Below are 9,240 nucleotides of genomic sequence, written 5' to 3'. Positions count from 1 at the left end.
ATGTTAAACAAACTGACTGAAAATAACTATAGAAATAAAAACTCTAAATGCCTGAAGATATCACAAATTCTATTCATGTGTTTTTGTTTTGTTTGTAATTGTCATGAGTAATCTGTCCTTTTGTATGTAAAAGTATAAGAACACGGACAGGAGGTGTAACTATTGTTGCTTTCTGGCATGTTTTAGTGTGACAAAATTAAACACCTGATGCTGACAGCATTGTCTTTGACATCCCTCAGTTATATATTTTTTAAACAAGTAAGATAATTTAATTCATTGTATTTTTTTTAATACCAAGATGGCTTTTGGTTATATCATGGTAACTAGGCTACCCTAATTATCAGACCCTCAAATTAAGCGGCACCACAGACAATGGCGTTGCTTCAGCAACATCCCCCCTAAATTATAATGATTTATGAGAGAATCATTTAGATAACTGCCACTGTGAAACCTTGATTATTTTGTATCCTTAGGCTAAGACAGTCCTGTGTTTCATTATTTTGATTGTATTCAAACAGCATAAGTGCATTTTTATACTTTATATATCCACAGATAGCTTATTTAACAATTTTACATTTTGTAATTTGACAAATTATAATCCCGAAAAACAACAACTAACCACTACAGATTCATAGTATTAAGACTTTGGTGCATTTTACAGTCTGAAATGTGACTTGTGTTTAATTCAGCAATATTCAACAGGTACAGGAAATAATTATAGAAATAAAACACAGCTCTGAAACCAAGATGCTGGTGAACCAACACAAAACACTTGTGACTTAATCAGCTTTGGTGAATCACAGTCAGAGATGCATCTGTTTGCGGATCAATCGACAGGCGTAACAGAGCTGTAAACAACAATGGTGGCTGCAGAGCGAGTCTGTGCAGCCATAACGTCTGGCACACAGGAACTGGAAAGCAAGAAAGCAAACAGAGAACAAAAATGAACTTATTAGCTAAGTGTAAATACCAAAAAGACGAGAGCTATTGCGTGATCACCACTGTCTTTATACCAAAAACAAATGTTATAAACTGGTGTAATTTCCATGACAACAGCTGGCACAGGAGTGTGTGTCCTCAGGCAAAACAGTAGAAAAAAAAAACGAAAAGCGGTGGCCACACACGTCTTGTTGTGTATGTGTGGGGAAGCCTCATCTGGCTTGCAAAGGAGAAGTATCAGCAGGAAAAAAACAACAACACAAATATGTCTTGAAGCCAACAACAAAAACCTTCAGCTGGTGCCCATTAAATTACTAATTGAGTGAAGAAAGGCTCAGGGCAGTCCTGTACTGGTACTGAGGTGGTAACTTAAGTTCATAGTTAGCAGTAGGAAATCATCACAATATTGAGTCGAACCCTTCTTTCTTTTGAATTTACAATTCTGTCATCTCACAGCTTTAAAAATTCATCTCTGAATCCTACGCATTTCTCATGTCACTACAATATTCCAGCTTCTGTGATTTCAAGAGGAATTTCCAAATTTTACTTGGCTTTACCTCATTAGTAAAGCAGATGAAAAGGCCAGGCAACCAAATATAGTTTACCCATATTGTGTAGTTAATGGCAGTCAGCTTGGTACTGTACAGAGGTGCTTTAGCACTGTGCCTAGCAGCAACAATCCTCCTGGCTGTTTGGCCTTGGATAATATAACAACTTACTTTTGAAATAGATTCTTCAATTGAACAAGCTTTTAGTAGCTTTCAATTAACACAATAACTTCTATTCATTTACTTTTTTTGAACAGGTGTGCACTATGAACTATGCTTTTGTATGCTTTTTTTTTTAATTCACTGTTTAAAAGATAAAGCCCTAACAAACAGCGGTACATCTCATAGCTACGTGCTCTTTGGCACACACCGCCTCACATATTTACTTGTTTAGTCTCTACAATACAATCAGGTATATTCTGATGCTTCAGTAATTTCCCGTCTCCCATTCACTCTTTTTTTAGCCATAGTGCCATTAACTATAATGGTGTTGGTAATAATCTTTTACACAGAGGATTTTTAGCTTCTCAGACAGACTGCTCTACAGTGTTAACTAATACTAACTCTTGGCTCCGTTTTTGATCCAGATTTCCCCGCATGAATGAAACAGTAGTAAAGCTTAGCTTGTTAAAAAGAGTGTGACTGATCTCTTCCAGGAAACATACAGTAGGGGGACAAATCTGTACAGTCAGGTTGAATAACTGGCATGGCAATGAGCCCACAATGCAAGGATTAGATCCTTTAAAACGAAAACTCTGAAGCAAAATGACATCATCGTGTATATTGGCTGGAATTCGTTTCTCGTATGAGAGAAAGCTACTTTTGGGGGGTTTGAATAGAAACAACTATAGGCAATTTACACATCAATAAATTTTGCTTTTCTATTTAAAAAAAACTATTTGGGGAAAAATGAATATGCATTTTCACTGTACATACTGTAAGTCTTTTTCTATATATCCCTCATATGTTATTTACACTCTCTGTGCAGATTCTCAGCCAGGATTAAAACTATGGTGTGATATTTGTCACCTTTATCACATGATACACACAATATAAACACCTCGCCTTACTTCTGAACTTGCTCTGCCCGTATTAAACTGCAGTGATAAAACAGTGGTCTACAAGAAAAATGCCAGTTTATTTAAATACCATATTGTTTGCAGCGCAAGGTGAAAATAATACCATAAACTATAAGGCTGCCCATAATAATATGGGTTCACACAGCCAGGCTGCGAGGGGGGGAAAAAAAGAGAAAAAAAAAGTAAGGCTTGTTTCATCAAGCTAATTGCCTGTTTGTGAGCAAGAGCAAACTTTTCTACCACCACTCTATTATGGAAGCTCTTTCTTAATCATAAATAGAGCCCTTGTATCCCAGAGGGACTTGCTATTCTAATTTACAATTGAACTAAAGACCAAAGCTATCAATCTTTCACAGACACTTTATTTCTGCCCCCCTTTCTCTCTTGTAATTGTGGTGACATAACCATAAACAACAGAGAAAATGCTGCTGTGACTGATCTGTGGAAACGACAGCATTAACACACGAGTTGCACATAAGCACAGCCACTCACCACATGCATGGTTTTGAGCGCACACACCAAGGTGCAGTCAGCAGTTAGTGCATGCAGTGGATAGCGACGCACACTTTCAGAACCTCCCACTGGCTCGTGGAGATCAAACTGGCCTGGATGGGGAAATTTGGATATGTTAAACAAAGTCTTGATACCACTTTATAACAAGGAAATCTTGATACATTTTTTATTGTAATTAAAGAAATTATTTAATTTGCAACTGCTTATAAAGTTATATTATTGGTAATTTATCATTGCGAGGCTGTGAAAAATCATGCTTTCCAGTATTTACACAATTTATAAAACAATACTATTATTGGTGAGGTCCCTGAGAAGCTATAAAAGTCTAAAGATGCTAATTATACTATATCATTATAGCCACATTCTTACATTTCTTACAACCCCAAACTGTTAAAGCTGTTTATAAACTCACTGTGTCCAGCAAACATTCTTTTCCCCAGCCTGACAACCCAAACACTGCTCTCATTGTCTTACAGCAGACATTATTAAATGAATTATTAAACAACATTGAGAAAACAATTAGCCACAATTTCTAAACACGTTATATAAGGTTCCTTATCAGAAAGGGACGCCGAGGTGTAACATATCATGTTAAATACATGATTTAAATGTAGTGTGGGCAAGTGTGGGCTGTGGTGAAGGCAACAAAGGAAACTCGATATTATAGCTTTACATCTACAACAAAAGCACAAGAAGTTCTCATGCTGTCATCGTGCTAGTGTAGCGTCTCGGACACATTCCTGCTGACAGTGGCAATGCAGTGTCACCACCGCCGCACCGTGTCCCGTGATGCCTTTAATGATGAGTCTTTTCATTAATGAGTTAATACAAAAACTCTCAATGTCATCAGTAAAGATAAGAGGGAAGAAAGCGCTGCATTGTACACATAATGACAGGCTCCCTGCCTGCCCCTGAGATGTCACGGGTCAGCCATGTTAAGAATGTGTGTGCCCAATCATCCACTGATCTTTATCTGGTGGGCCTGCAGCTAACCATGACATGGGCCCAATCAGGGGTGCTGATGAATGGACAAAGAGACCCTTGAATTGTTGAAGCTGCCACATGACTGCTTCTCTACTAAATCACGATGACATTAGCAATCAATATAGCAATTACTGAACAAGATATTAAACATGTTCTTTAAAGCAATGATCTATACAAACTATACTGTACACTTTAAGAAGTTTTAAAGTTTTGTGTAAATTACAACATTTTTGGCATATGCTTTGGTAATCTGCAAGTTCATATACTGGCACCCGGGTTCAAAATGACAGATTTAAAGGCAGAAAAAAAGCAAAACACCACAAATAACTGATCCAACTTTGGGATTACACCGTTCCTCTTAACACAGTTCTCGGCTAACGACATACAAATTGACAAATTAGTACCTTAGATGGCTTTGGATGTCATAATGAGGTGGAATATAAAAGGCTGAAGAGATAAATTCCAGACATCACTGACATCATAAAACCTGACAAATTGTAATAACAGACTGTGTAATCCACACCACTGCCATTCTCATCTCTTCAAGCTTTCCCTGACACCGTCATAGTCTCAGATTCAAGTCTGCAGCCAGGTTTAGACAAAAAACCTATCCGGTCCAGTGACATTTGTCTCGTACTACATTATCTGAAATCAAACGCTCTATTCCACTCCCACCGTTCCATATAGAACAATCAGTCCGGCCCTAATGTGGGAATGTCTGTAATCCTCACAAAAGGACGCTGACATTTATACCCAGCAGAAATGAATTAGACAGGGCCTGGATTCCTCCAGTGGCTTTGTGCATGCTACACTAGACTGGGTGGATAGATAATGACACTTTATTACAGGGTCATTATGGCAGGTAGCTCTCATTGATGAAAAGGCAGATCTAGTCAACACAGGCAGCTGTGAGACAGGTGACCCGGCATGTTAACAAATATGGCAAATGGGCATTATAGGAATAATGAATTCAAAAGAAGCTCTGGGGACAGATAAACATAATAGCAGGAGTCATCTAAGGATTGCCAGGAAAGATACACATCTTATGACTGGTTTAAAGAAGTATTCTTAACTATTATGGCCTTGCTTTCCCACAGGTTTGGAAGGTGAGAAGGGGATCAACGAACCTTCATAACTCAAGTTTAGGGAAATTATTTACATATATGCTCTGTTTACTACTAGTAATTTTTATCTTATTGTATATTTTTATTCTATTTTATTCTACTGTATATAGTATATTATTTTATTCTATTCTGTACAGCTGTGTACTGTATTTATTCTTATTGTATTCTAATTTTTGCGTCATAACTTTTGCACTGTCCACTTCCTGCTGTGACAAAACAAATTTCCCACGTGTGGGACTAATAAAGGTTATCTTATCTTATCTTATCTTATCTTATCTTAAATCCAATACTCTGAGTTCTGAGGAAATCTGTCAAATTCACTGCAAGTCCATTAGATTTTTGCAATTTATTAAAACAGTAAAGTGAAGCAGACAAATTACTATTTTAGACCCCTTATAATTGTCAGCAGAAAAAAAGTAACTCAACTTCAGTTCAGTGTCAGTGCACCTATTTCACTCAAGGATGTGTGATAAGAAAATCACTGATCGCAGTGCAGTCACAACCATCACTCCAGCCCTTGTTGAGTAATTGTCAAAAAATCATTAAAGGTTGTTACTTCACAGAAAGTTATTGTTACAGTTACTGTCATTAGAGATAGTGTAAGAAATAAAATAATAAAAATGCATATTTCCTTATTTTATTGGAAGAAAGACTGGCTGCTCTGCCCCATTTCCAGTCGTTTAACAAAACGAGACTCATTACTTTCTAGTTTTAGATCCATAATTATTGCATAGACATGAGCGTGATGTTAATCTCCTTGTTTAACTTGCAGAAATGGATGTAAGAAGTGTTTTCTTGATCTATTAAATGTCTTGTTAAAAAATAATAAAGTGCTAGATTTGACTTTGGTTCTAGATACTTAATGCTATTTAGATACACTCCATTAAGAGCTCTGTTTTTATTAAGCGAGAATAGGGTGTTATTGCTTTCTTTTTGCTTTTTTGTTTGGTTTGGTTTTAGTTAATACCAATACTGAATATTTTCCTCTTCAACTGCTTTTCCTGAGTTTTCTCCTGTTTTTCTTCTTCATCTGAATCAAGGGTTTTAGGGCAGAGGGTGTCTTAGCTAACTTGAAAGCACTTTTTTTCACTACATAAACAGAACTGACTTGATTGAACTTGATTTTAGTGCACATATTAATCCTGTGCACTAAATCAACAAAACCCCATAGCAGCCTTTAAACCGAATTTATTGATCATGGTCACTGCTGAAAATGACATCAGGCCAAGAAAGAAGTCATCAATATGAACTCGAGTAATGATAACACCATGCCAAACTCGAGTCTAGTGCTGCTCTCAAGGGTTTGGGATCACTTCATCTTTCAGTCTGTACAATCCATCTAACTCCTGATAATTTATGAGGCGGGTGTCTGGACCAAATTGGCAGTTATACTCCGATAAGACTGTTTCCCACTGCAAATAGTTGGCTTTTGAAATTTATGTTTAACCACTGGATAACAGTGGAGGAGGTTTTCACATTTTTATCAAAAATATGAAATTGGTCACAACAGGCATGCTGCAAAGCTTAAGAAAACAAACAAACCAATAAAAAAACTTGTGTCAAAGTAGTTTTTTCACAGTTCAAACTCCAGCCTGAAGTGAAAAGTAAAGCTGGCCACATCTGCATTGGCTCTACTCTTGCCAGTCACGGGGTCGGGTTGCTGCTGGTTTATGGATTCTGCTTACTGAACTTGGATGTTCATCCTGTTCTTTTGTCACTGTGCCAAACGTTTACCCAATGAGATCAGTCTAGGTGGCTGCAAATCCTATAACATGAGATTAGCTCTTTTGACTCCACAGACAAGATAATGGCATTAGCTAATGTATGAACAATAGAATACCACTGTGTGCATTCTGGTATCTCCCAGAGACACACACAAGCACTTTTGTTCTGGATTCAACCATTTGCTTTGAAATCTTTGTCCCCACCTGATCAAGTAAAAGCACTCACGAGCTTTCCATCGACACAACCTTTTTTTTTTCAACAAAATAAATAAACAAATAATCTCCGACTGATCGTCTTCTGCACCGTGTCTATGGCTGAGGAACCTACGCTCTAGTGTGAATCTCTTAAAAGTGCTCATCATCACATCAAGTGATTCTCATCACGTACAGCATGTGCTATTACTAAGTCATAGTTGATGCGCAAGTGTTTTAGCACTGTAACCTGTAACTAAAGGTCAACCTGACAATGGCAAGCCTATTCAAATGCTGGAAGCTCTTTCACCAAGTAAAACTCAATGTTTTCTCTCATAAGCCTAAATAACTTCAAGATGTTGCTCTCATGTGACATGCTGAACACTTTGAAAGAAGTTAGTGGCAAGTGGTCAAACGCAAGATTTGACGTGACAGCTTCCCACCATGGACAGACTATATGAGCCAGTGGTGGCATATATTATACCGCGTGCACCTCTTACATGGTAAAAAGTGTCAACAGAAATAGGCATGTAAACAGACTTTATTGTTCATTTCAGCCACATTTCTCAAGGGGCTGCACTTGAAGTCAAAATGCATTTGATTCAGAATGACATCTTTTGGGCTTATGGCTACAAAGAGCTCAAGAAGCAACTAATTATTTTTCTCCCCGTGAAAACAAACAAAAATGAAAGCCGTTACACATTATAACCCTACTGATATGAGACAGACTACTGCTTTAACACAATATTATTAAACAGAAATGAGGAAAAACAGACAAGGGGAAGAGCTCAAAGCACAACCACGAGTGAAAGTCCCTCAGCCAGTGAACTTTGTGACCTGTGAGCTTTCCATGTGACCCCCACCAACAAGAAATGCCTTAGGTAATTCAGATCAAGTTAAGGTGTGTCACTTTCAAACAGACTCTGTTGAACTGGCCTGCTGGAGAAGTGCACTGCTCCCCCTGGCCAGATGGCTTTTTTTCTCTCCTTTTTTTCTTTTTTTAAATTTATATATTAAAGAAGGAGAAGCTGATAGTTGCAGGTGCAAGGCTGACACAAGGGCCAGCTTTGGAGGCCTTCATAAAGGGGATATCCATTGCCTGTGTTTAATCAGAGCCAGTGGGACGGGATGGGATTCATTGCTCTCTGATGGAGAGCACTGTTATGAAGATGGACAGTCACTTTGCTCTCTAAGTGAAACCATCGTTTAGCCTCAATTCCCAGAGAAAAGGGCCATTTGTTATCCACAGGGGAGTGCAGCAGGGGTGGTTATGCTAGGTGGAGGCTGCATGCATTTTCCACACAATTACCGTGCATAGCCATACATTTATGGTCAGAGAAAACTGACTCTGCTAAAGCCAAACTGATGTACAATATAGAGTTTGAATATCCTTCACTCTATTGCCAACAGAGGAGGAGTAAAACTGGTGCACGCACACACAGACAAAAACAGACACACCTGGTAGGATCTATAAGCATGCCTGCGCATATGCGCTCCCTGAAAAGCAGGGAGCATGTTACTGTAATTTTACATCAAGTTATCCTGCACAATGTCGAGAACAACATCTCTGCAAAACTTCAGAATAAGAATACGTTTTGTTTTTGTATTTTTAGTCCAGAGTCTTTTAAATCTGTTGCTTTTGACAACAGGTTTAAGGAACAGTTATGCTTATGACATTTAAATAATTATTATGGTGTGATTAAATTTGGGGAATTACAATTTTTGTTTAGGATTAGGGAATAATGCAGTGAATAATGGGGTAAAAAGGTGAACATTATCTGCAGGTGTTTGAGTTCATGTCTCATACTCAAAGTTTTCATCACCTGCATGAAAGCCAGACATGGTATACGCACAAGTACCCCACAAAAACAAGCACTGATTCTATCTCGTCGGGTGTGAAATCATCCGGTACAATAGATAGATAGATGTAGAGTTAATTTCAGACCATTTTCTAAACCCAAAAAGCAGGTTTGATGGCTTCAAACAGTTGGCTCTGTTTACTCGTTGCCCAGTGTTTTACTGCTGACCTCTGTAGGTCTGTTAAGATTCATTTCAGGACAGGTTTGTCAAATGACTTCTTCAGCAACAGAAGAAGAATGAGACTTGTCAAAAGGATTGGCATGATGAAAGAGACAAG

The 9,240-nt window shown here is 38.0% G+C and overlaps 1 protein-coding gene across 1 annotated transcript in view; it reads left to right on the top strand.

Moving 5' to 3' along the window:
• The window catches only part of lysmd4 (LysM, putative peptidoglycan-binding, domain containing 4), a 199,531-nt gene that overhangs the window by 5,899 nt on the left and 184,392 nt on the right, over nt 1–9,240 (top strand). The window lies entirely within an intron of this gene.

Source organism: Aulonocara stuartgranti (genome assembly GCF_965226115.1).
Source record: "Aulonocara stuartgranti genome assembly, chromosome: 7".
NCBI classification, from domain to species: Eukaryota; Metazoa; Chordata; class Actinopteri; order Cichliformes; family Cichlidae; genus Aulonocara; species Aulonocara stuartgranti.
The sequence above is the reverse complement of the archived record's forward strand: the minus strand, read 5'-3'. Positions and strand labels throughout refer to the sequence as shown.